Source organism: Cavia porcellus, unplaced genomic scaffold (assembly GCF_034190915.1).
Source record: "Cavia porcellus strain 051 isolate PalLab524CR breed Dunkin Hartley unplaced genomic scaffold, mCavPor4.1 scaffold_1, whole genome shotgun sequence".
Classification (NCBI taxonomy): Eukaryota; Metazoa; Chordata; class Mammalia; order Rodentia; family Caviidae; genus Cavia; species Cavia porcellus.
The window spans coordinates 215,768,692-215,796,633 of record NW_026947484.1 but is presented as its reverse complement, the minus strand read 5'-3'; the positions used below and the strand labels follow the sequence as shown (position 1 = coordinate 215,796,633).

At 47.6% G+C, this 27,942-nt stretch overlaps 2 long non-coding RNA genes and 1 other non-coding gene across 5 annotated transcripts in view; 2 read left to right on the top strand and 1 right to left on the bottom strand.

Moving 5' to 3' along the window:
* Positions 1-27,942, top strand: part of LOC106028337 (uncharacterized) — a 37,625-nt gene that overhangs the window by 4,707 nt on the left and 4,976 nt on the right. For both annotated transcript variants that reach the window (XR_010040525.1, XR_001201937.2), the window contains 2 exons: positions 2,139-2,554; positions 3,337-26,552. This is a non-coding gene — a long non-coding RNA (uncharacterized LOC106028337). The remainder of the gene's footprint in view (positions 1-2,138; positions 2,555-3,336; positions 26,553-27,942) is intronic.
* Positions 142-16,172, bottom strand: LOC134471226 (uncharacterized). 2 transcript variants are annotated; one of them, XR_010040526.1, is made up of 3 exons: positions 2,196-2,307; positions 1,682-1,945; positions 142-562 (listed from the first exon to the last, which is right to left on the bottom strand). It is a non-coding gene; the product is annotated as an uncharacterized LOC134471226 (long non-coding RNA). The 2 variants fall into 2 exon arrangements; XR_010040528.1 differs by lacking the exons at positions 1,682-1,945; positions 2,196-2,307 and adding an exon at positions 16,038-16,172.
* Positions 15,954-16,045, top strand: Trnai-uau (transfer RNA isoleucine (anticodon UAU)). The gene is given in 2 exon segments: positions 15,954-15,991; positions 16,010-16,045. It is a non-coding gene; the product is annotated as a tRNA-Ile (tRNA).

Here is a 27,942-nt window from a genome sequence, read left to right as displayed (position 1 = left end):
GGGACACCAGGCTCCCAGGTACAAGTCCAGACCCAGACAGACTCAAGGCGGGACTCCGCCTGTCAAGGACTCCACTGCTTGCTGTCCACCCCCCCCCCCCCCCGCTTTCTTTTTATTTATTTATTTAGCACATTTGGGATGACCATTTCTCCAGTGTGGTTTGGTGCCCAAAGAATTCAAACCACCTTCTTTATTTTTGTCATCCACCAGTACTCAGAGCAGAGGTAAACCATGACACAGGAAAGGCCAAGAATCTATGATGCGTTATGTTTGTTTTGGAAGTTTGTTAAATTGGAGAGACGGGTGGGCAGCTGGATGAAGGCCTGAATGAATGCAGACTCAAAGAGGAAAGAAAAGTGCTTTCGGCCCCAAGATGTTCTCTTGCACAGTCCAAAGGAAAATGATCTTTGCTCTGTGTTTTAATGGATGCAGTCAAGTACTTGAATAATTGAGGCCATAAGTCGAATTTTGGGATCCGAATTTTCCAGGTTGGGCTGGGGATTTAGCTCAGCGGCATAAGCACCTGCTTGCAAGCAGTCAGTCGTGAGTCCGATCCCCGGTACTGATAAAAAAAAAAAAAAAGAATTATCCAGGTTAATCTATATGCAGTCTAATCTGTCAAATCACTGTCAAATCTGCCCTCTGCTCTGTGCCATGTGTAGGCCACCACATCTACTCTGTTCAATTGGCAAACCTTCTAGTTTGGCTGCTGGCCACCATTTGACTTCTATATCAGAAAATGGACTGTGTCCCTTTTATCCAGATCTTCTGCCATTGTTCGGTCACCGCCTTCTGGGTGTCCTTCTGGCCAATGGCCCTTGGCCTCTTTTGGATTCTGGACCTGACCTGCTCTGAATAAGGAAGCTCGGGTGCCCCTCAGAATCAGAAGCAAACAGCATCTACCCCAGGAGGAGAGTGCGCCTGGGTCCTGCCCACCGGGTCTTGCCTCCCTGGACCCTGTGCCTGCCTGGTGGCTGGGACCAGTCGGGGGCTTGGCTGAACCTGGCTGGTGATGACTGTCTGGTCCTTCATTGCCTCAGTGGGCTGAATAGTTATTTCAGCAGAATCCTTCCTCAGCCTGCCTTAGTAAAGATTCTCTATCTCACTGTGTCTCCTCTTTCTCCTCCTTTTATATAACTTGGCAAATATTTAAGAGTGAATCCCTTTGTATGAATCAAAGGTCTAGATTATGAAACACATTGGCAAGTAGAAAAAACAAACCAAATTTTCACTCTCCCATGATCTTCTTCTTCTTTTTTTTTTTTAAAGAAATCCATATAGCTTTATTTATTTATTTTGTCTTTTTTGTTTTTATCCGTACCAGGGATCAAACTCACAACCACACACTTGCAAGGCAGGCGCTTATCCTGCTGAGCTAAATCCCCAGCCTCTCTCCCATGATCTTCTGACAATACCAATTGCTTTTGTGATGCCAAAAATTGTGAAGATTTATCCCCATCAGCCTTCAAACACCTTGTCCTTCACTGGACACCAGCTCAGTGTCCCGATTGAATTAGCCTACTTGGACGTGGCTTTGGATCCCACAGAGAGAGGGTCATCAAGTTCAGAGCCAGCCATAAGTCTGGGCCTCTGGAGCTTCAGACCAAGTGCCTTCAAAGTCCTGAGCTGGATTCATTTGCTAGAACAACTCACACAAAGAAATACGGTATATTGTGCTTACATTTACTGGTGCATTGTAAAGGATATTTTAAAAGACACAAGTCAGCAGCCAGATGGAGAGATGCAGTGGGTGAAGTCTGCTCTGGAGGAGTCCTGAGCACAAGAACATCTGCACCCCCAAGTTGGTGTCACATCCCTTTCTATGCAGTGTGACTCGCCTGTGGGTGTGAAGCAGAGCCCCTGAAGTGGGGTCATCTACTCTGAAGAGTAGGGTAGAGGAGGTTGGTGTGGCCAGTGGCTGGGCAGGTTAGTCTCTGTGACCTGCCTTGGGGAAGAAAAATATATATATATTGGTTATATATTTTGAATCTATGTTGTTGGATGAAAAAAAAAAGCTCATAAGTATTTTACCCTCTTGTTATAATATTTCTTTTAACACTAGAAAATATTTCACCTTGACTTCAGCTTTGGCTGATACTCAGATCGCCACACCTGTTCTGTGTGTTACTATTTTCCAGGCATGGTCCCTTGAGTGGGAAGTTGCTCTCATCACCCATTCCCTTCCCGGTCCTTACCGCTTGTCTTAGGAGTCTGCATTTTTCCAGTGAGAAATGGAACCCATTTCCCTGACTATTGAATCATGACTGTCACTGACGTGCTCTGAATTTGAAAGGCACCAGAACGGATGTTGTGACTCAACTGAGACTGATCCCATGAGGCCTTGCAGCTGCTGAGCTCGTCACGTGGCCTGCTGCCGCCACTATGAACAGACACTCCCAGTGGCCTTCTTGAGGTTTAGGGGACCCGTGACAAGGAGGCAGCCAGTGTGGATGACTGCAGGCCTGGTGAGCCTGGGGAGACTGGCAGGCCTGCCCAGCTGAGCCCAGCTCAAGTTGCTGACCCCTGCAGCAGGAGCAGTACAGTGGCTGTTACTGTAAGTCATTTGATTTGGGAGGTGGTTTGTTGCTCTATAGTGGACTTTGGGGACAACATGTTTGGGTGGTTTTCCCATAGCTATCACTGTCCGTTTTGTTTTAGATACGTATCTTACGAAACCTAAAGGCACATGGCTGGAGTTTTAAAAACCCAGTCTGGTAGCCTAGGAGCTGAATTCAGTGCTTTCATATTTCATATTTAACTCTTGAAATATTTGTTCCATTAAAAGGGAAAATTCCGCAGGCCAGTTATGTCAAATAGAGTTTATTCAAGCAAAGAAGAAGAGTAATGTAAAACAAAACAGAATAAAAATGATTTACTAACAGAGCAGTTCCTGTAATCAGGCAGGTTCTGAGAATGCCAACCAATGATGGGACCTGATGTTATTCATAGAAAAACAGAAGTGAGTCTAGCTGGGCATGGTAGGGCACGCCCGCCATTGTGGCATTCTGTGAGGTTGAGGCGAGAAGGTTCCAAATTCCAGCCCAGCCTGAGCAACTTAGTGACACAATGAAAATAAAATAAAAAAATAAAGAAAGGTCTGGGGAGGCAGCCTGTGTCATTAGCACAATAATAAAACAGAAAAAAGGGAGAGAGGAGAGAGAGCAAAGCAGAATGATCCATAGGAAACAACTTAACCAGCCTAAGCTACAAGCCAGGGCAGGGGTAGCCTGAACTGCATAGCCTCAAAAACACAAAACAAGCAAACAATTTAAGTTGGCGGTAGTTGGGTCAAACAGACAGCCAGTTGGTTAAACTGAAATGTTTAATTGGTTACAGGACCATGAACTTTGGAGGATTTGGAGGAGCTGATTTCACGTTTAGCTTTAAGTATCAACCACAACCTGACAGTCTCCCACTGTGCTTACCCCAGGAATTGGTTCCTGTATGGGCCTGAGGGCCTCAGGTGGCCAGTGAACAAACTTGCTTCTCACCTGGGGAATTGGGCTCCTCCCAGGGGCATCTGGCGTGTCTGAAAATGTTTTTGGTTGTCCTGACCCTCCTGGTGGCAGGAGGTCTTGTAACCAACAACCAGTTAAACTCTGAACTGGGGTGGGGGGATGAGCCGCTGGCATTTAGGTAGAAAGAAGCCAGGGATGTTCCTAAACATCTCTGATCAGAGTGTAGCCCCACAGCAAAGAATTCTCCGGCCCCAAATGTCTGCAGTGCCAGCACTGAGAAACTCACGACTGGGTGGTGGGAAAGAACACTTTGGAAGCGGCTAACAATGTCCAGCATCCCTGGCTTTTAAGTCAGTTTCTTTGATTCATTTCACCTCTACATTCTGGTCCTGTGTGTTAAGTGATTATTCTTTAAATAAATGCATATATGCATTTAACTTGTAGGGTTTTGGTTTTCATTTTTTCTTGAGATCAAGTCTCACTGTGTAGTCGAGGCTGGCCTTGAATTTACAATCCTCCCGCCTCAGCTCTGGGGTACTAGGATTATAGACAGGTACCGTCACATCCATCTGCTTCTGCTCCTTCTTCCCCTTCTCCTCCTCCTCTTCCTGCTCCCCTTTCAGTCTTTCAGGTAACACCCTCAGCGATCTGTCTCCTCCAATCAGGCCCCACCTTTCAAGCTATGAACTCATTAAAGAATTCATTCCACCGATGAGTGTAGCCCCGTCATGACCCAATCTGACAGCACCGTCCCTGAACACATGAAACTTTTGGAGACATTTCAGATCTAAGCTGCAACACCATGTAACATCCAGCATTGCCTGGGCACTGACATCTGACTGGCAGAAAGAGGATCAGAGAGAGTAGTGGTTCTTTCTTTTCTTTTTTTTTTTTTTTTTTAAGATGACAAACTGAGCTATTTATTTGCTACATTAAACCATATGAACTAGAATTGTGATCATATAACAAAATCTAAAACAAACTAGAAAATTATATGTAGTATACAAGTCCTTAATAAGTCAATTTTGCTCTTCAGGGTTAAATTTTTTTTTTTTTTTAAGTATCACAATATATTTTGTTATCTTTATAATAGTTGTTCTTTGAGTCACATATATCAAAATGAGATGAAATATAGAACACTACAGAACTTATCAAAACAGAATATTGAATAGAGCAGTACCATTAATTAAAAAAGAACAAAACAGAAATAAAAATATTTGCCTTCAAAGAAATGGTAGAAGGAAGTCCTCCTTATTTGCTATGGTCAACCTGCCAGGAGATGCTCAGATTTCTGGTTCCCATTTGCTAATGGGCGGCGGCTGGGGGAGGGGAGAAGGAGGATAGGGGAAGTGGGATATTTGACTCTAGCCCATGTAGCAGTAGGTTCACTACTGCTAAGCAGGGAGGCAGGATGGTCATTTGTTTTCACAGTGTCCTCAGTTCCAACATGGTGTGGATCTCAGGAGACACTGCTGGGTCTCCCCCTGGAAGGGCTGCAGTCTGCCAGCCTGCCTCCGCTTACCAGGGAGGGGAGGTGCTGGCTTGGCTTCCCAGAGTCCTAAGTTCCAACATGGCGTGGATCTCAGGAGACACTGCTCGAGAGTAGTGGTTCTTATAAGCCAGGCCTTGCCCCAGTGACATTTGCCATCCTGTTCACATTCTGGAGGCTGGAGCCCAGTCACATGGTCTCATCTAACTTCATAGGAACCTGGGAGAAATCCTAGCATGTGCTGGAGAGAAAGAAATAGGATCGGTAACAATTTGGCAGCTTTTGCCAGAAAGTCCTGTTCTGGTTTGCCTATTAATTCTCCCAGGTACCATTCTTTCCTCCCTGGTTTCTCTTGGTTGGTTTTGGCTTTTCTCCAGTTTAGAAATCCTCGTGCAAAATCATCTCTGCAGTGGACCTTCTTGGTTATTCTGTGCGATCTCTTGTGGAGCATGCTTAGGGAAAGAGACAAGCATTGTGCTCCATGCTAGTTACAGAGGGTGTGGGGAGAGCCAAGGCACGCTACTGGACAGGGCACCTTAGTAGCTGGTCTTCTGGGCATGGCACTCCCGAGTCCCCCTGGGTGATCCTAGTCACCAAGTGCTGCCTTTCTGTCTACTCTAAACTCCCACATTCTTTGCTCCTTCCTGCCTGGAGTAGACCACCCACCCATCACACTTACCTGGTCCCTCCTATGTCTCCAGTCCCCTTGGGTTTCTCCCAGTCTCGCTGGGAGGCTTCTGCTGTTGGACCCACTATGTGTCCCAGGTTCAGGCTGCCTTCTCTAGTCTCATCTCCCTGCCTTTTACTTGTCCCTTGCAGGTTCAGCTCCTCAGCTGCTAGTGAGAGTCTCTCTTCTTGTATATTTATGATTCAGTTTATGTTTGCATCTCTCATTTATTGGATTTGGTGTTTAGCATTTTGAAAGACTGCCGGCCCGTTTCCTCAAGAGACTCCTGCTCCATTTTGCACTCCCAGCAGCTGTGTGGGAGGTTTCTGACTGCTCCACGTTCTTGAATCGTTTGTGGTTGTCCGTCTTTTGGGCCCCAGCACCCTTAGACTCTCCATGGCGCATCACTTGGGGTACTCAGTGGAAACTCTTGCAGGTGTGAACCTGCTATTCACCGTTATGCTCCACCACCAGACCTCTCTTCCAGGAACCAGAGCTGTCTCTTCCTGGGCTCCCTTTGCTGCCTGGTGCAAAGTCTGAGAATAACCAGTACAAAAGTGTAGCATCCTCTGCGGCTACCGCATACTGAGTGACCACTCCACAGCAGACCTGTGGGAAGCACCACAGCGCTCTTATTCAGTCTCCATAAACTGAAACTGGGGCTCCGAGTATTAACTGGAACCGAGTTAGACAGCTGGGTAAACGGAGGCAGCAGGATGTAAAGGAACGTGTGCCCACCTGCTCCCGGCTTCTTCCGTGGCTACGGTTGACTTCAATGAGTATTGAGGGGGGTGGGGGCTTGGTTTTAAAGTTAGTACATCAAGGGGCTGGGGATTTAGCTCAGCGGCATAAGCGCCTGCCTTGCAAGCAGGCAGTCGTGAGTTCGATCCCCGGTACTGATAAAAAGGAAAAAGACCAAAATAAATAAATAAAGTTAGTACATCAAAAGTTGCATATCAAATTAGAAATCTCTTCATGTCAAGTATAAATGAGAATGTGCGGTAACTCTTTGACACTTAGCCACTGAGCCAGAGACAAATGAAGGAAATAGCAATTAGGAAGTCCATATCGCAGAAGTGTGGCCTTTTGGCCTATTTGCTCTTTCGATAATGCTCCCATTTCTGGGTGAGTAGAATAGAGGATGGGTGGCATATTCCAAAAAGGTTTCTATTTGTCTGCGAGGTCACCAGCTTCTGCACGGCACTAGGCCCTTTGTTATCATCTTTTACCTCCACGCTCACACTCTGCACTCCAGGCTCTGCAGGCTCCACCTGCGCTTTGCCAGCTGGTTCTGTGCAAGGCGCTGCCCGGAGGAGGCAAGGCAGGGAGACTGCACGGGTGGAGGAGGAGGCAGGACTTGGTTCCTATCTGTCGCTTCCTACCCACCCCTCTGCCTGTGGCTCCTGGCTTGCACGCCAGTTCTTTCCTACCACAGTTTCTAAATGCAGTGTTCAGCTTTTCCCAGCACAAGGCATAATTAGCTTTTACGTGACCCCATTAGAGACAGCAGTTCAGGTACTGGTACTTTCCAGGAAGGTCAGAGCCTCTACAAGCTCACATTCTGGAACCATCTTTCTCCAAGTTGTAGCTTGCAGAGTGATTCAACCTTTTCTTACTACAGGGAGCTGCTTCTTGCAGTTACTACACTTATGTGACACCTCGGATTTCTTTTTTTGATCTGTCAATTACCTAACAACTTTAAACCTAAGCAACTATTTTCTGTGTTGTAATCTCTCTGTTAAGTAACCAACATGCTTTCTATCTCCTGACTATTAAATCTTTCTAAACTTTACTTGCTATATCCACAGATTTGTTTATGGCTGGGATTTGTATCTCCGAGGATAGGATCTAAGATCAGGAAAGACATCGGATAATAAAGCTGCTTGGCCCTGTAATGCACTGCCTCCTTAGTGTGGAACCCCCTATTCCTGCTGCATAGAGCAGCTGAGGAAAAGTCCCTTCTCTGTTCGAGTCAGAGGCATTTCTCTGGGACTCTGCAGACAGAACAGCAGGTTTATGTTTGCCTCTTACTTCGCACGCAGAAGCCCTCCAGAGACAGTCACAGGTCGGTTCTGTACTGAGCTCCAGCTTAGCTTATATATGGACTACATTTCCATTTTCCCCGCTCCAGGGCCAGAGGGCTCCCTGACCCTTTTCTCCTCCTTCCCCCCATGGAGACATTCTACACCTGCTGCTCCTCTTCCCACTCTTTCCCAGGGGCCACTGACTATTGCCCTTCTTCAACTTTCCCTGTGTTGGCCACCCTCCCCCAGATCTCCTGGGGGCAATGCCCACGTCCTTCCTGGCACAGGTCTTGCATGCTTTGGACAACAGTGGATTTCTAAGAGCCAGCACTTAGAAATCCAGCTCACTATGGGCAGTAGTCCAGTTCGATAGTTCCTGTGGCCCCAATACCCCCTACAAATAAATAAGGAAACTGGCAAGCATGCAGTCATGAGTTCAATCCCTGGCACCAAAACAAACAAACAAATAAACAAACAAAAAAGTACAACAAGGAACCACTGCACATCTGTTGTGACGATGTTATTCAAAATAGCAGTAACAGCAACCGCAAAACCAAAACAGAAAGTGACAGGTATTGGTGGGGATGTGGGGATGTCGTTAGTGGGAATGTTAAATGCTACAGCTGCTGCGGCCAACAGTATGGCATTCATTAAAAAACTCAACAGAATGAACACTTTGAGAGAGATGCCCAAAGGAATTGAAAGCAGACACCCAGACAGATGTTTGCACGCCAGTGTTCACAGCAGCGTTATTCACAGTGAGCAAAAGATGGAAACAACCCAAATGTTCATTGGCAGATGAATGGATAATTCAGATGTGGTGTGTACGTACAATGGAATATTGTCAGAGTTAAAAAAATGAAATTTTGATATGCGTTACAACTTGGGTAAGCCTTTAAAATACACTAGTGAAATATGGACAAATACTGTACTATTCCACCTACACCAACACCTAAAATAGCCAAGTTTTTAGAGACAGAATCTAGTCTAGTGGTGACCAGGGCTGGAGGGTGAAGGACACGGGGAATTACTGTAAAGTGCAGAATTTCACAGGAAGATAATGAAAATGGTCAGTTGGAGAGTGGCAATGATTATTCAACCATGCAAATATATTTAATGCCACTAAATTGTACAGTTCATATGGTTAAAGCAGTAGATTTTATGTTGTGTATATTTTACCAAATAAAATGATGGTGATGGTAATATAACAGGGTGAATACAAAAATGTCACTGACCTGCACGCATTAAAAATGGTTAAGTTGGTAAATTTTGTTATGTGTAATTTACCACAATAAAAAATGCTAAATAAACTGTACATAAAACTACCTCATGACCCAACAATTCTATTCCTGAATTTACTCAAGAAATAAAAACAAAAAAGACATGTTCAAGAATATTGTGAGCAGCTTTATTTATAACAGCCCCCAAAAGAAAGCAGCCCACGATGTCCGTGCACATTAGAAAGACCAAACCGACCGCGAAAATTATTGAACTTATTCAGCTAGCTGTCCGAACACAGGCCTGAACACAGGTGGTTTTACTCTAGTTGCTTATTTTTCTTTGGCCGCAAGTGGGCTTTCCTATTCACTTCCAGACTTTGACCTGAGGACCATCCGAGACTACTGAGTCTTAGATCTGCATGGTTACTTCTGTTAAGACTGTCTTTCCAAAGGGAAGGCTCTCCTGCTATCTGTGCACAGCCTCTAAGACCTGCTTTCCTGCACATGGTCCACTAAGTTTTGGTCCAGCTCTTGCCAGAACTGACGGGTGGAACACCCCTGCTCTCCGCGGGAGGGAAGCTAGGCACTGGGTGCTCTGGTTTACCCGGGTCCTGGTTTCCATCTCCCTAGTGGTCATAGCTCTAGCTGCTCTTTTCTGTATTTCAAATGGGCATCCTTTGGCCACCATCACACAGGGCTCTGTGAGCTCTGCTCATGCCCCTCTTGTTGATGACCTCTGAGGAACGGTGCCCAGTGCCGGGCACTCTACAAGGAGACAGATGAGCAGTGTTCTCTGTGCAGTGTGTGAAGGCACGGACTCCTCAGCCACTTGACCTTTTTTTTTTTAATCTTCTCTTTTTGAGACAGGGTCTCGCTATGCAGTTCAGATTGGTCTTGAGCTCATTTTGTAGCCCAGGTTGGTTTTGAATTTGTAAGATCCTCCTGCCTCAGCCTCCTGAGTACTGGGATTACAGGCGTGCACCACCACGCCTGGTTTTAATCTAGTGTTTTGTTTGTTTGTTTATGTATTTATTTGGTCTTTTTTGAGGCAGAGTTTCATTATATGGTCCAGGGTGGCCTTGAACTCACTTTGTAACCCAGACTGGCCTCAAACTCAGTGATCCTCCTGCCTCAGCTCCCAAGAGCTGGGATTACAGGTATTCATCACACCCAGGTTCCATCTGGTTTTGAATCTGAATTTTATAACATACTGGTGACTCTTAACACTTCTTTGTGTCAAAATTTCATAATCTATAAGAGGAAAAATCATGCTGCTTCCTTCATGGTTGTGGTGAGAATTGTGAGGATAAAGTTAATAAAGTATAAAGTTCAGGGATGGGGATATAGCTCAGTGGCACAGTGCCTGCCTGGCAAGCACGAGGTCATGAGTTTGATTCTTGGTACCAAAAAAAAAAAAAAAAAGTGTAAAGCTCTTAGAGCAGTGTCTGGTGATGCTGGCACTATAGAAGTGTGGTATTTGTACCTACTTTGTACCATGTTCTCTACATTCTTTGAAGGATTTTTGTTCTCAGATGACAGCTGAAAAGAACAAATACATGTATATCAGCCAGGATTTGGTCAGGAGACAGGACACCACACCAGCTGTTTCAATAGGGAAAATCTAGTTTAAAGAATTGCTAACCAGTAAATGGCGACGAAGAATACGGGAATGAGAGTTAAAGGAGCAGCCACTCCAGAGTCTCCAGGACTGACAGAGAGAGGAGTGAATGCCCCTTCCCCAGCTGGGGCTGAGATCCAGAGCTCCCAGGGGAGGGTGTGCTTGTGGCCCTGTGGGTGGCAGAGGAGCTGGCTGAGGTGCTGCTGCAGGCTGGGCTGGCAAATGGGACATCGCCTGCTGGGAGCTGGCAAAATCCCACTGGGAAGCCACCCACTAGCAGCTGTGCTGCAGGAGCCCTTTACCAAGGAAGAAAAGCCCTTTACCAAGGGAGAGAAGGCTACTCAGTGAGCCTCTGACACTGTCCCTGGGAGCCTTACTGGGGTGACCATCTAATAGAGGACCCTTCTTTCAGGGTCCAGTTCCAGGATACCCTGAATGGGCAAAGAAGATGAAGCACTGAACTGCTTCCCATCTGTGTTCTCACAATTTAAAAAGCTTCAGAAGGAAGTTTCTCCTAGTTACCTATTTACAAAAGGAAGCTAATTATCCTAATTATCTGTTTACAAAAGGAAGCTGAGTAGGGTGCCCATAAGTTCTAGGTGTTCAAGAGTCCCAGTCCATGCCCATTCGTGCAGTATTATTAATAGCACCCTCTATGTGCTATTAATGTTATGTGGTCTTACACTAGATATGGATGCATCTGCTTCTGGGAAACCCTCCTGCCGGTAGTAGCTAGAAAACCTGTAACTATAAACAAGCACAATTTAGCAGAATGTGGTGGGGCACACCTGCAATCCCTAGCTAGGAAGCTTAGGGATTTAGGGAGATCTTGTTTCAAATAAATAAAAAGAAAAGAAACAAAGAGTTGGGATTGAGTTCAATGCAAAGGCTCTGGGTTCAATCCCAGCAGCAAAACAAAACAAAACAAAACAAAGCAAAACATTCTGCTCAAAGTCAACAGTGAACTATCAAGGCAGCCCAGGAGTTAAGAGCCAAGGGAGAGGAAAGAGGCCCGGAGGTGAGCTTGACTCCCTGGGCCACTTCCCTCCTAGAAGCTTTTGCTGATTTGTAGGTGGAAGTAATTAAGATGCTGCAAAGTGACATGAAAATACTAAGCTATAGTTAAAAGGGTAGCTTTCTTTTATAGGGGAGTATCCTATAAGATCCGCTGGGTCACACCGACACATATATTTTCAACTTTGACAGATTTTGCCAAGTGATCTTAAAAAACAAACCAAACAGAACAGTGTCCACGTCCCCTTCCTCTCATCAATATGGAGAGTCTCCTGAGTTTTCTCCACCTAACTGGCTCTCATCATTTCTTCTTTTTGGCTTTAACTCAGGTGAAGGGCCACGTGCTCCGGGGTTTACCACGTGGGTCTGAGTAGATTACATTTCCTCTATGTGGTGCTGGTGGCACTAGGGGAGGTTATCAGGACAGAAAGGGATTGTAGGCACTCTGAGAGCCAATCAAGATGGTCCCCACTGTTAGAGGTAGCGGGGCATCTTTTGCATTTCTGTTTACAAAAATAATAATTGAAATAATTATTAAGACAAAATCCTTTATAATGGAATCACTCCTGCAGGCTGGGCTGGCAAACAGAGCCTGTGGATGTGAGACGCCCAGGAGGCACAGCAGGCCCCGCCTGCCACAGCCTGTTCCTGTGACTACTGCTCAGGTGGCTTCTCAAGTGGGATTTGACTTCTCCACAGCAACTTTTTGTAATCAAATACTGCACTATGCACAACCACGAGGAAACACGGGCATATATCTGTATCTGTACCTTTCCATAAATTTGAATCAAGATAATCTTCATTCATTAGACCATAAATTGCATTTAGTTAATCAAAATGTTTGTATGGTGCATCATGGTGTCTCCTGTGTATCAGGAACCAAACTCATAGAGAGAAAATACAGTGGCTGTTAGATCCAATTTGGCTTTTCATTATTAGCAATAAAGATCCTCTATACCCACTTTGTGTTACTGGCACTTACACACAGCAATTTGAACTCTTCTGTTTTAGCTCATCATTTAGACACAAAAACATGGAAGTAATAAAAATAAACCAGTTTTTAAAAAGTACAACAGGCATACATTCCGAACATTCATTTAGGAAAGCAGACTTTGTCTATTTTTGATGCTATAATGAGTCATTAAATTTCATACATTTTAATATACAGTCCATTTGTCCCAATACCCAAGGACACGTTATTTTAAAAGTTATGAACAAAACATGGTCTCCCCTTACATAATTAAATTAAACATCGTGCATTACTTGGTAAATGGGAAAATGTTGAGACTAGTCTTTTTATACTACAGGCATTGCCATTTTAATATTGTACATGTATCTAAAATAAGTCATATTTAAAATTCAGTTTTTAGTAGACACTTTACAGGTTTTTTAATGGGCAAGCTAATTTCTTTTTTTACATTTTTCTTTTTTTCCTTTTTTGTCAGTACCGGGGATCAAACTCACAACTGACTGCTTGCAAGGCAGGTGCTTATGCCGCTGAGCTAAATCCCCAGCCTCCACCAAGCTAATTTCAAGGTGTTGAAGGAGTTACATGGTGAAAGGGGTTCTCCGGTCAAGGGAGGCCGGGGTGATCTTAATCTGCTCCAGGTTTTTCCATTTACACAGGAGGAAGCTGAGGCGGAGGTGGAGGAAGAGACTTACATAAGATTTCTTTACACGCAGGGCCAGGGAGCAGCGGAGCTAAACTCTGAGCTCACTGCTCTGCAGAGCCAGCGTGGCTGAGGGTACATGTCTGCGGGTCCCACCAGACAGGTCTTCACTGGACCGGGTCTCCAGCAGCTGGGGTGCTGACCCTGTCCCCTCTCCAGGTTCAGCATTTCCTGTCTAGGTTCCTCGGTTTCCTTGTGGGCTAAGCCCACTTAGTTCCCTTTAGAAGGAGCTGTCTTTTTGCACACACAATTGGGATGTGTCACTGTCTACCAACCCAATAGAGGAGCAGATAAATGGACGGAGAGGGGAGAAGGCTGAGCACCCATCATGGGGTGACTGAGGAAGGACGAGGGGTGCGTTCTTCAAATGGGAGTGGATTTAGAAAATACTGTAAAAAGGTTCACAACTGTACTCTCCTTCTTACCAGGAAATTAACCTCTTTCTATTGAGAAAAAATTACGTTCATCCTGGAGCAAACCTTGTATCTACCTCTTCAGCCTTTCTCAGCTTTGGGGAAAAACTTATTTCAAAGGATCACTGTGCCACCAATTTCTTCTCCCAAACTGGGTTCTTTATCCGTCTCAGAACAGCAGAACCAAAAGACCAAGCACTGAAGGAACAGTGAAGAATTTCACTCTTGGCCACAAATTGGGGGTCCAGGGACTATGGATATAAGGTAAAAGAAAAGAGGGGGAAAGATAGGCTAGAAAAGGGAGGAGTAGTTAGTTACGTCTTTTCTGGGCATTCGGGTGCCTCCTCTTCCTGTTACTCACCGTTCTTTCCAGTCATTGTCACATTGTACTGGGGAGTTTGTCACTGAACACGCAGATGGGATTATAAGGAAGCTGTCTGGCAGTCACTCTGGTGGCCACCTAGGGCCCACCTGGTCTCAGCCAGCCCATCCAAAGAGGGACTTTTGGTTCACTGGTGTCCTGCCCTTAGACACACACGATTAGGACCAGGAAGAAATTCAGCTAAGTCAAGTGCAAGTCCAGGTAACATCAGCCCTTGTTTTACCCTGCGATGCCTGCACACAGTCCAGGAAGCCCCAGCCCTGCAACCCCCATCTGCCAGGTGTCTGATAGGATACACTAGGGTGCAGCCCACCACATTTTGGAGCTGCTCATGATGTGTCTCCTACAGTTACAAAACAACCAGAGACAGCCTCACCTAGCTCCTTTCTATGGGTGGATCAGTCCAATCTGAACATGGCTTGGAGTGTTCTGATAACATCAGAGCTGATGTGGCCCCATATGCCAGTAATGTCAAGGTTCTGGGAGGCTGGGGCAGAAAGATTACAAGTTTGAGTCTGGCCCAGACAAGTTAGAGACACCGCCTCAAAATAAAAAGTACAGAGATCTGGTATGTAGATCAGTGTGAAGGCCCTAGGTTTGATCCCCAGTACCACAAAACAAACACAAAACAAAGCAAAACAAAAAACCCACTCAGGAGGTCCACACCTCCACAGATTTCATAGAATCTGTGGCTGTCCCTTCACTGCCACCCTGGATACTGACACCTCTCCTGCTTGAATTCAAGGTCTTCTATAATCTGGAACCAAGCTACTGCTAGACATTTGTCACCCTAACACAACCTGTTTCTGGGGTCAAGTCACCATGAAGCTGACTGCACCAGTGATCTGCCTGCATGGCTTTCTCACGCTGGTCCCGCATGAAGAGCCCTGGTCTTGTGCTGTTTGGTCTCCTGGGCTAAGTGAGTAGAGCGGTCACCAAACAAGCTAACAGGTGCTCAAGAGACAAGATGATCAGAACAAGCCAGAGGAAGAGTGGCTGGCGGAGGAGATGGACCGAGAAGGTGGCAACCGCTGGGATCGAAGGAGGACATAGATTCCTCGGAGACTTAAGGATGGTCCTAAGGCCAACACCAATGTTCACATTTTAATTCCTTTTGAAATGAGACACACAGAGAGAGAGAGAGAGAGAGAGAGAGAGACAGACAGACAGACAGAGACAGAGACAGAGACAGAGAGTGAATGTAACTACAAATTTAGCTTGAATTATACTCATTTTTTATACCATCGCACAGTAAAATATAATTTTTGAAAAAGCTTTTATTTTTTTAAACTGAGGAAAGCGGTCCCGGAAAACGAAAGTGCTTATGACCCGGAACAGCCATAATCCGGTCCTGGATATAGTGTTTACATTTTCTGATTTACAAAACGGATATTCGGATGCTTTTATGAGATCATTTCATTTTAAAGATTGAAAGCGCGTTTTCAAATGAAAGAAAAGCGAAACATTCGTCTAGGCTGCAGCGTCCCCGGAGCCCGGGTTACTCCGCCCCTCGACAGGGGGCGCGCGAGTCGACTCGGGACGTGCCCGCTCCGGCAGGGCGGGAGCGGCGGTCGCCGTCGCGGGCAGAGGCCGCTTTCGGAGCCCAGGCCGCGCGGGAAGGCGGGCACCTGCATCCCGGAGCCCAGCGCCCGCTCCCACCCCTGTCGTGTGTCTCGACGGCCGCCAGGCCCCTCCGCGCCGCGCCTGCCTCTCCGCCGCCTCCCCGAGGACGCGCGACGGCTCCCGCGGGGCCGGGCTGCCCCCCCGTGGCTCGGCCTGCGCACTTCCGAGGCCCTAAAGGCAGCGGCTAACCCAACGCTCCACGCGCGAACCGGACCCTCGCCGCACTCCCCGGCTCTTTGGGACGCGGGTACCGCACCGCACCCGGGAGCGCGGCCCGAGTTGCAGAAGGCGCGGGTCCGAGCCTAAGCGGTTGCGCATGCTCCATGGCGGGCTTAGGGAGCCCTGATAGGGCCATCGCGCGGCTGGTTCTACGGAGCTCCAGTGGCGCAATCGGTTAGCGCGCGGTACTTATATGGCAGTACGTCAGAGCGATGCCGAGGTTGTGAGTTCGAGCCTCACCTGGAGCACTACCATTTTGGGTGTCCGCACGCCCCATTTTATCTCCTTGCTCGAACGGAGCCAGTCGTTTGGTTTCATTTCCGGCCTGTTAACTAATTTGCCCCACGATCCGCGTTGCCGCGGCAGGAAACAGCTCTTTACCGGTTACTTTTCTGAGCTACTTGTAGCCCCAGCGCAGCATCCAGCGCTCAGGTCCCCACGTCCACCTTCTGCTTCCTCCTGCTTCTCTTAGGCGCTTCTGTAACTTAGTTCCTCACTGGCGACGGCGACGTGGGGCGGAGGTCTCGGGCGCTGCCCTGGAGCTGGGGCCTAGGGGCGGGGAATGGGCATCGCGATCCAGGTCGCTTCTCTCCCCTGGGGAAGGCCAAACTCCGCGTCCCGGAGGAGGTCGGGCCGACAGCTGGGGCCGGCGAGGTGGGGACTCGGGCGGCGGCTCCACCGTCCCGACCCCTCCCGGGGGTGCAGACCCGGACAGCGCCCTCCAGGGGCGGTGTGCGGTTTGGAGAAAGTGTCGCCCTGAAATGGAGAGGGTTTCTAGGCTCAGGAGTCGCCCCGCGGCCGCCGGGTTTGCGACCAGCTCAGGACCATCCCCAGCTCCGCGGGGGCCGCTCGGTCACCCTGAGGCGCTGGCGGGGGGGGGGGGTTGGATTGGAGCTCAGAAGGCCGCTGGACCACTCTCAAAGGGCAGTTTCCAGCTGCGTGTCGGTCCGCACCCCAAGTAGGTGGGATCATCATCAGCAGAGCGGTGAGCCCTCCTTCCAGAGATCCAATACAGGCCTGGAAACAAATCTCTACTCATTAGAAAAAAAAGTTTCCTTAACGTCTTCTTAAATAAAAGAAACTTTATTGATACCGGGAGTGATGGCAGACACCTGTAATCCTAGCACTTGGGAAGCTGAGGCAAAAAAATCACCGTGAGTTTGAGGCCAGTCTGGACTACACAGCAAGACTTTGTCTCAAAAACAACAAAACAAAAAACCAGAAAGCCATTAGTGAGATATAAGTCACATGCAATGTAATTTACTTATTTAAAATGCACAACTCGATTTTAATCTAGTCACAGATACGTGTGTGCAACCATCAATCTTGAATGTTTATATCACCTCAGCAAGAAACCCCTTATCTTTTAGCTATTTCTAGAAGTACAGTCATACAGCAGTGTCCTTTTGTGGCTTTTTTTCTCCTACTAACTATAACATTTTTCTAGATCCATACCTGTTGTACGTCCTCATTTTATTTATTTATTTTTCCTTTTTTTTTTAGATGATGGCTCACTGTACTGCCTAGGATGGTCTCAAAGTCCTGCAATCATCTTCCTGGTGATCTAATGGCTAGGATTCCACATATTCCAAGTTCTTGGATCCAGGGATCCTCCTGCCTCATCTCAAAGTAGCTGGGAATACACCCCCGTGCCTTGTTCATTTCTTTTTATAACTGAACAATATTCCATTGCATGAATTATTTGCAGAAAATGCTGGCATTTTCAACAGAAAAGTTGCTGGAAACTTCAAGATGGAATTAGTTTTAAATGTGCAAAGCATGAAAGTGATCAGACCTGTCAAGTGCAGGTTTCTGACCTCCAGAGCTTACCCCCTAACCACTAGAGGCTGTTGTCTTCTGAGAGCTGAGCACAGAGCAGATTGCCAACATAGAAAAGCATAAATGAGTGAAAAAGCACCCCCTCCGGCTTCCTGGCTGCAGAGAAACAACTGGTACAAAACCTCACTCTGACTTTAAAACATCCAGCCTCAGAATTGACTTTCCTTTCAAGGCAGCCCATTCTCTTTTCTGGCAACTCTGGTGGTTAGAACATTCTTCTTACACATCATTTCTGTCTCTGTTGGTTATGGCTGGAACTGAGGTGGCTTGGGAGATCATTTTTTTTTCCTCGTAAAATGGTGGAGTGGGAAGGAAGGAAGCTAAACTAGTGGCATAGAAACCCAAACTAGAAAATTATCAGTGGCCAACAAATAGACTACTCTGTAGGCAGATTTGTAGCCCAGCATCTCAGTAATGTTGATAGGATTTTTTTAGGGTAGTGGTGGGTAATAAAAATCAACTCAGAAAATTTTGAGAAAATGCTTTCTAAATCATACAGACTATAACATGATTATTATTATTATTATTATTATTACTGACAGACTAGTGGATCAGGGCTGCGTATTATGTACAGTGGCTCCCGGGAGGAAGATGACTATGTACAAGGTAAACAAACTAGGAAGCTGGACCACAACAATCCTTAGCAGGAGAGAAGCCTGCACTCTTCCGGGGTGACATCAGCCTTGGGAACAGCTTAGAAAAAGACAGGCTCCTCAAAACCATGAGTGACATAGTACAGATTCAGTAGAATTTGGAGGAAGAGCAGAGCCAGTCTGCAGACAAATGACAAGTGGGACAAGACAGGGTTTGAGAGACGGTTCCAAGTCCACGTTCTGTTCAAAGTGCAGAGTGTGGTTGTGGCAGACGCCGCAGCTGTTTGCGTGTAGGAGATCTGGGGGTTCAGATGCAGGTGAGCTTAGTGGTTCCGGCAGTTGACCCAGCTGCTGGGAGAGGCAGCCGCTTATTAATGCGCTCTGTACCATGCCTCACACGGGGTGCTGAGACGGCCGTCAGTGGGGGAACAAATCTAGCTTGCAGACGGTTTTTCTTTTTTCCTTTTCAGGATTGACTTACATTTATATATATATATATATATATTTATTTTATTTTATTTTTTTTAAAGCCAGTCAAATTTAGCAGTGGGGGGGGGTGGTATACCAACTTTAGTGACACTAATGTTAATAAGTTCTGATAACCCACTGCCATCGGACCAGCCCTTACATTTATATTTTAAAAAAATCATTTGTCGACATCCTGGGAGATTTCATAGAAACAGCCTAGATTTCCAGTTTTAGCAAAAACCCAGAAGACTGCCATCAGGGCCCTTATTCCTCCACAGCAACTTCACTTCCCCTTTTGGATGTCCGTGTGGTCTTTAGCTGCTAGAGTCCCTGTCACTGTCCTTTAGCCTCTGACGCTGTCATGCGAAAGGCTGCCGCTGAGTCACTCGACTCTTCCATCCTTTGCAGCCTAGTGAGACCCTGTCTCCTAACTGCCCCTCCCCAAAAAGAAAAAAAATTGTCTTGCAAATATTGCAGTAGATATATGCAACAGGTAACCACTTTAAACAAAAAAAGCAAAATCACGGTACCGTTATGACACTTAACTAGAGTAACAAAAGTTCTCCACACTTGTCTCTAAAAGACGTTTCAAATCGAGATCCAAACAAGGTCCACCCTTTGTATTTGACCGTGTATTAACCTGAACTAATTCCTTTTCTTCTCACGTCCTTGAAAGGTACCTTTTTGGTTTGCCTACAGAGTTTCCCACAGAAGTTGGCTAATTGCACCCTTAAGGCATCTTTTGACATGCCCATCAGTCTCCAGTGGCAGTTAGATTGACACAATATTGGGATTTATTTATTTGAAAAATATATATTTCAGGCACGACTCTGCATGATTACACCACCCCAGAAACTACATAATGTCTTGTCCCTCGTCTAATGATGCTGATTTTGGTTGGTAATTCTAGATGTAATTCTACTCTGACCATTAGTGATTTCCTCATCAACCACTGACAAATGCTTTTAGTAACCTTTTATGATCGGTGTCTAGATCTATTATTATCTTAAAAAATATTATTATTATTATTTAGGGGTGGTTGAGACAAGATCTTACCATGTAGTTCAGATTGGCCTTGAACTCATGGCAATCCTCCTGTCTCAGCCTCCTGAGTGCTGGGATCACAGGTATGCACCACTACACCCAGCTACACAATGATAGCTTTCTAATGGTATTATTCCTTTTATAACTATGATTCTAAAAATTATTTAGTTTTCCTAAGGCACAATTCATATAGAAAGGATCGAATAATTGCTTGGTTCTTTTTTCTACTAGTATTTTATAATAATGAGTTGATGCTCTAGTGATTTTCAAAAGTGGACAATTATGTTTTAGCTTCGTAGCTTTGTTGGAGTTATGGGTGATGTCCAATGAGCATCACTGATAGTGGGAAGTCATTTTTATGTGCTTATTAGACATTTGTGTAGATTCTTTTTGGTGAAGTGAGTGTTCAGAATTTTTGAACTTTTTAAATGGAATTGTTTGCCTCTTTTGTTGATGAATTACAAGAGTTTGGGGGTATATTTTAGATAGTTTCTTTGTCGGCTATGTTTTGCGAATAATTTCCACAGCTTACAAGTTAGGGCTTTCTAGAGAATCAGAATGTAGTGAATTTTGGCAACACAGTGGGCTTGCTAACCCTGTCAGTGCCATCACATTGCTGTTACAGTTTTATGAGGTCACCCTGTGTATGTGGTCTGTGGGGGCCTGAAACATGGTATGTGGCTATTGTTCTTCTTTCTTTTTATACTCAGTTTTATTTTTTCTCCCTTTTTATAGTTTCTTAAGCTGAAACTGTAAAACTAAATTCTCCTTAATTGTTTTTATTTTCCCCACTGGTTGGATGGCCACTGGGAGGATAGGCAGACGGCTGGGGTAGCCAGCTCTGGGAAGGCCTGGAGGACTGAGGAGATTTCCTTAGGAGCCCTCAGGAACGCGCATGAGATCCTGCCGTGGCAGGGCTCTCCCGTGCACATGGACTGAGACACAAAGGCCCGCAGTGGTGCTGCAGGCCTGGTGTCCGAGCTGGCCCCTGTGACCTCTTCAAGCTCAGCTCCGTCTCCCTGCCCTGGCTCTCTGGGCTGAATCTAGTCTCATCTTTCTCTGCCTTTTCCTTGTGTCTGCTTTAGAGCCTGGCAGGGCCCACTGCTGCTCTTAGAACAGCTTCCCCAGGTCTTTGGAGGCTGCTCACTCCACGGAGAGGGCTCAGCCAGGTGTAGCTCCTCACAGATCGGGCTGAGCACAGTCCCTCCCTGTCACTTGGCCTTGTTTGGCACTTGCTTATTATGTCGATGACTATCTAAAATTATCACATTTATCTCAGTGTTCCTGGTTCATCGCCCATCACTTGGCTGTACTCCCCCATGGTGCCAAGCTACCAGCGTGCGGCACGTATTCAGTGCGTGAAGCAGGATGACTCAAGCAGCACATGGGCACAGACTCGAGCTGAGTGAGGACCCAGTGCCCTGAGATGCTGTCGAGTACCTTAGGAGGTCCAGAGCTACTCCAGGGGGAAGGTAGGCCTGGGCCATGAGCTTGTCCAATTTTAGCATGGAAGGTGTCATGTTCCAGGAAATACCTTGTCCCTGGCACCTCAGGGTGGCCTGTTGCTCTCAGCTGAAGTGTTCTGATGGCAGACAGTGGCTGATGGTGAGGGATGGTTTTGTGCTGGAGCTGAGGCATGAGTGTGTCCACTTTGGCTGGTGACGGATCCTGAGCAATCCAGCTTTGACTTTCCCAGGCGCCAGGCCTGGAGGGAAGGAGAAGTTGTAGTTTCTTAAACTCCTGCAGTGACCTGACCACAGGTCTCTGTCCTTGCTTGCCTAATGTATTCCTTGACTGTTCTTATTGTTTCCATTTTGGAGACACACACTGAGGCTCAATAAGGTTGTGTGATTGCCCAATTTAGACGGACTCTATGGGACAGAGGAGGTGAGAGTGACTGGTTTTGTTCACACCTTGGTCCAGACCTCCCCAGCTGTTTCATGTGAGGGCGAGGCCCAGAGGTGTGGCTGGGACCTCGGTCTGACAGTCATTCCACAGTCTCTGGAACCCAGCCCTCCTCGGTGCCCCCACTGTGAGCTGGGTAAGGGGCTTTCTTTTGCCAGATGAGTGGCTGTGCCCGGCTGCGCAGTCTTCTACCGCACGGTGGCGCTGTGGCCCTGTTCAGGAAGGGTCTTCACCTCTGGTACCTGGGCAGGAGCAGCCACTGGCCGGATTTCACCCTGAGACTGCAGGACAGCTGCAGCTGCAGCCTCTCTGTAGCTTTAACAGTGGCCCGGATCGACCCTCAGGGTGCACAAAACACGCACAGCAGCTTGGGAGCAGTGGGCGGGAGTGGGAGAAAGGGCAAGTGAAGGCCCGGGCTGGGGAACAGGAAGGCAGGCAGACAGGAGGGTCCTGGCCGCCCAGCTGGTAGAAAGATGCAGAAAGGATTTATGCATGGGCCTAGGTCTCCACTGGGCCATTGTCGATTCTCGATTCTCGGCAAAAAGCAGCACTGCCATCTGTAAACGTTTAATCCTTCGAAGCCTGCCCAGCACCGCTGGGAGCCTGCTGAGAGCGATCAGCTTCTTAATTCTGTCTTTTCCCCGTCTCTGGGCTGAGGGCTGAGTCATTAACTCGTTGCATAGAATCAATTAAAATATTTGATTTAAATTTAAAATGTCATGTAAGTTTTTTCATAGGTAATAAACTGATGGGTTCAAAATTCAAAAGGCTTTTCCTACTGAATATATGAACAAACCGGTTGCCAACAATTCCTAACAGAAAAGCGGCAAGGACCTTGAAAGAGAAGCATTAAAACCAGGTGGAAAGTGTCACCCTTGGGGCTGCAAAAACTTTCTTCTTGAGTCCTGAGGATTACCAGTGTTGGAGGATATTTTTGATGTGCAGGATTCCAGGTTGTATGAAGTCATGTGGTTTCTCACTGTGATCTTGTTTCTGTATAGAGAGTCGTTGCTCTCATCCTGAGAGTAGTCTTTTTTCCTCATTTTCTTCATTGGTTTCCTCATGGTTTCATAGTTTGCTGTCTTATCCACCTCAGAGATGTTTTATCATTAGTGACATGATGGAGAGATGGGGCCTAGAGTGGTGAGAACGGTGCGTTGGGAGGACAGTTGGTCTGGGACCATGGTCCTGCCTCTGTCTGGAGTTTCGGCCAGCAGCAGCAGTTATCCAAGACAGGACAAGCTGGCTGAGAGGGGTCCACTTCCGGAGGGAGCCCTTTTTGCTGAGGTCTGGGAACTGACTTGTCCAGGGCAGACTGGGCTCACAGGCTGGCCATCGTGACCTGTGAGCCCAGTGAGCAGGACTCCCAGGGCATGAGGTCAGGACATAAGGATCATCTGGGTGGCTCTAGGGGATGGCCTGTCACGAGTTCTGTCCTCTGGGTGGCCAGAACCCAGAGCTCAGAGACTGGGGAGCCAGGGAAGTTGTAAGACTGAGAACTCTGAACAGGGACCAAGGTGTCCCAGTGTATTGGGAACCCAGGCAAGAATCCTCATCATCAGTCTCAAGAATGTGGCAAGAAAAATAAAAACAGAGACAAATACAGTATTCCAGCAATGGCTGGGAAGGCAGTGTCTCTGGGTCGGCTGCTCCCAGAGCAGCCACTATTGATTAGGCATATACAGTGATAGGTGGGGTTAGTAGCATATTACAATTTGTCCAAGACTCCCACTTCACAGGGCATAGATAATCTTATGTTTAGAAATATCTTGACCTGGAGTATCATCCTGAGATGACTCAAGAGGGTGTAGATGACTCAGTGGGAAATCCCAGATGGTGGTATCAATAATCCCAATCCTTCCTATTATCCCATAAGGAAATATGCAAAATTAGCCGCTGTGAATTTGTGGTCCTCAATACCAGTGGGCAGTGAAGGACTTGGAGAATCATAATAGCCATTGCTCAAGGTGTCCAATCTGTCCTTGTTGCATTTCAGAAAATGGTGTTTATGTCTCTGAGCACTCAGGAAATGGAGCCCCTGTGTACATGTCGGGCCGGGAGCATCTTCAGGGACAGTTCTCCTGCGTGGAGCCTGGTCCCTCCTCCCTCCTCTCTCTCCATGTCTCTGGATGCTGAAGTGCCTATATGGACCTGTTCACAGGGGGTCCCTTGTCTGGGCACCGAGGAGGGGACACAGCTTATGGCTGGAAAGCAGGCAACCCACTTTGTGCCACCTGCGTCCTGTGGCCTCAGATTGCAGGCTCTGCTTTCATCATCCATACAGTGGGGTGATGCCTTTGCAACCTGGGCCCCTCAAGGAAGAATGGAAGAACAAGAGGAGCCATCCTGTCCCCACAAGGGGTTGCCTGGGGATAACCGTAACTATTTGCAAGCGCTGCTGTGGAGTGGGCTTCGAGGGGCATGACCCTCAAAGATATCAGAATTTGCCCTTAAGGGAATAGGGATTCCATGAGTGCACACTGATGTCAGCTTCAGCAAAGGAACAGGCATTCCACATATCCCACCTGTGCGAAGCTGTTCAGGAAACAGAATGATGAAGAGTCACTAAACAAGTTGTATGTTTTGCTAATTTATGTCTCTGTTGTAGCATTAAAATTTAGACAATGTGGATGAGAACTAACTACTTATTGTCAAATAAAATTACAAAACAGCCAAAAAATGGGATGTGGCTGTGGCTCCAACCTGCATTGCAGATGATCAAACGAAGACAAAGGAAGGTGAATCGTCAGCTGCAACACACCCTCCTGTGGCTGCTCCCAAAGGGGAATGGAGCCTGCTTCTCCTGTTAGCTCCAGCAGGTGGCAGCATTTCATTCCGTGTGTCTCAGCTCCACCCCGGCCCCCTTCCAGACTCACAATGTGTAGGATCAGGGTAGCCAGGCACAACTGACCGCCACATTCCCACTTCCCTAGGTGCAAAGGGGTCAGGGGAAGGCGGGTCCAGAACGCCTGGCCTTAAAAGGTCTTGGAAAGAGAATGAGAAAGCAGAGATCAGAAAGGAGGGTGAGAAAGGGTGAGAGACTTGGGCTGAAGAGTGACCCTGTCCTTTGCTGCCGCCATGGTCTCCCAGCCCTCCGGGAGGAGGTAGTTTGGGACCCAGAAGGCCAGGACTTGTCCTCTGTTGTTGGAAAGGCTGCTGGCATTTCAGCGAGGAAGGGGTGGGTCTTTTGTTTTTGTGTGTGTGAAAGGATTGAGAATTCACATCATTCTACAGTTCATATGAGTGGTGGCATGGGGGGTTGGGTCCTTTATTTATTACTTTATAATCTGGCCTCTCTCCCAGTCGCTGCGTGATGATTAGTGAGAAGAACAATGAAATGCTCACTTTGATTTAAATGTCATGGGACCAGAGTGCTTAGCCTGTCTTGTTATGCAATCTTAATTTCTCTCGCATCAAAGTGCTCAGGTTTCAGATTCCTTCCCCAGCTTCCCCCTACATTGGGGTCAGGGTGCATGGATGGACAAGGACAGCTGTGTGACATCTGTCAGGAGGAAGGGGTTGGGATCCTGGGTGTGGTGTCTGCTGATTTCCTGGCAGGGCCTTGGTTTCCCTTTCTCACCCTGCCCCCCTTACCATCTCAAACTGATTCCCCTTGCAGAGAGTTTGCCCTGGGTTGTGGGCTAATCCAAGCCCCACCAGCTCTGGCCCCTCTCTCCTGTGGGGTCTCCTAGCTATGCAGCTGTGCGCCTGGCAGGCCTGGCGGCTTACAGCTCAGCAGCCAGGCCGCTGGGTGGGAACCTGGAGCCCTGCTGTGGTGGCGGAGGCGGTGGTTCTGGGCAGCCTGGGTGATCTTCTGTAGAGCTCCAAGGCCCACAAGGGACCAGGTCCCTCTCCCAGGCAGGGTGAGCTGGACAGACATGGCCCCTTAGGTCCTGTTGGTGGCCTTCTTCCTAGTTGGCTTGCCACCATCCCCCAAGATGAGGACTGAAACTGTTCTGCCCTGACATCCATTCCATAAAAATTCCCAGTCATGGGGCTGGGGATTTAGCTCAACGGCATAAGCACCTGCCTTGCAAGCAGGCGGACGTAAGTTCAATCCCTGATACCGATTTAAAAAAAAAAAAAAAATTCCCAGTCACACCCAAGGAGAGATGCAGGGTTCCAGAACATATGTTCTCAAGAGGAGAGCCTGGTTTACCAGACTGCCGGCTCACAGCATAAGCCTATTTTGTAAGACTGATGCCAAACATTACCATGCTTTTTCTCTCTTTTTTTCTTTTTCTGTCTTATTGTTGTTTGTTTGTTTTTGAGGCAGGATTTTGATATGTAGTCCAGTCTAACCTTGAACTCTTGGTGATCCTCCTGCGTCAGCCTCCTGAGTTCTGGGACTACAGGTATGCGCCACCATGCATGGCCCACAATGTTTTTTTCTATCAAATCCCACTTTCTCTTGAAGCAGAGATTGTTTCCGAAAGCTTGCGAAGAAGATGAAGCTCATGGGGTCTGCATCAAGGCAAAAGAGAAAAACTCAGTCCACAGATTTTCAAATGCCGCACCTGAAATGGTTCCAAGAGTGGATGATGGAACCGAAGAAACCATAACAGGTACACAGTGGGTGCCTCATCCACAAGGAAACTTCACCTTTGTGCTGGGATGAGACTTCGTCTTCCTGGGGAAGGTGCACAGTGAGACAGTTGCCACTCGGGTTACAGGAGGATCACACTGTGGAAAGGATTCCTGGTGCAGGAGGAATCCTTTTGGGAGAGATATCAGCCCAATGCCAGAAAGGAAGGCTGTGATTGATGGATGAAAGGAAGACTGGGATTGGTGGGCTCTGGTCCCACCCCTCACGTGCCGTTTCCAATTAGAGAAAAGAAGATGGAGGCAATGGCCACACCTCACCCTGGGAAAACCTCCTTCTTGATGCTGGCATCTCCCCTTCCAGGTGAGAAGACACACATACACCTTTATACCACGCATCTGAGTCTAAACCTGTGGGTGTGGATACGCACATAATAATTACAACTAACACCTCTTTGAAACAGACCACACTGCAGACATTGTATAACACTGTAAAACGATCATGTAATTTAATCCTTAGAACAACTTCATGAAGCAGTATTATTTACCCCATTTAACAGATGTGTGGCTGGAGTCAGGGAGGCCAGTTCAGGATCACAGAGCAAGTCAGCAGTGAGCTGGGCAGTGTGGCCTCAGGGCTGGCCAGCTGAACCAGGGGCTCTTGGGCCATCCACACACAGGCCCAAGCACAGACTTCGTGTGGGAGCTTTGGAACTTGCAGGGGTCAGGCTGGGGGAATCTGGGGAGGATGCCAGGCCAGCCTTTAGATAGCTATACCGGGTTCTGATTTAGCTTGGCTAAGGACTCCAAGACTCCTGGCCTCCCCCACCTCGTCCTCTGTGTATGCTGCTCCCTGCCCCATGGACTGTCTTAATTTCTTCTCTCAACCCGGTTTTCCACCTTCCTGGGGCCATGCATTCCCAGCTGGAGGCCTTGAAGGGGCTTCCTGGGCCTCCTGGGCTTTTGGGGGAGGGGTCTCTGCAGAAAGGTCCAGGGTGCTCAGCAAGCCTTCAGCCTGAGGGGCCACCGCGTTGTCTCACCGTGGCCCTGGCCCAGTGGACGTGGGGCTGAGTGTGGCTCTGAGCTGGAGCTGGGCTTGGAAGGTGCTGAGGGAAGAGTTGTCATCCGGGAAAGTTCCAGCAAGTTGGAGACTCTGAGATCACCCTGTTCAGCCTTCTCATTTTATAAGTGGGGAAATGGAGCCTGAGGTAGGAAGGGGTGTGCCCCGGTCACCCTGCAGGCCTCAGCGGTAGGTCTTGACTCTGACCCAGGGTTCAGGGTCACAGAAGGAGCTCTGTGCAGGGAGGACAAAGGTGAACAGGGCAAATGTCCTAAGTGCACACACGGTGGAAATTCAGGGTGAACTGGGACAGAGGCCGGAAGAGTCACAGTGCTTCTCTGTGCGGCTGATTGAGAATGTGATCCAGACCCATGACCTTTGGAGACAACTCTGACTGTGGCTTGGTGGGACATAGGGGCATTTTCTCTCCAGAACAGAGCCCAGAAAAAAGGCTGCATACTCACCAGAAGCCCTGGGCCTCACCAGAAGCCCTGGGCCTGGGTTTGCAGTTCACTGAAAGCAATCTGCACTGCCACTGGGCTGCTCACCGCCCAAGGCTTCAGGGTTCCTGTGCTTCACGTCCTGGCCAGTCTGCCCCTGTGCTTCACCATCATCTCCCAGGAAAGCCTCCCAGCAGCCTGGTGGACAGTCAGTGCAGCCTTTCTGTCCCCCTTCCATTTTATTCATTAGGAAA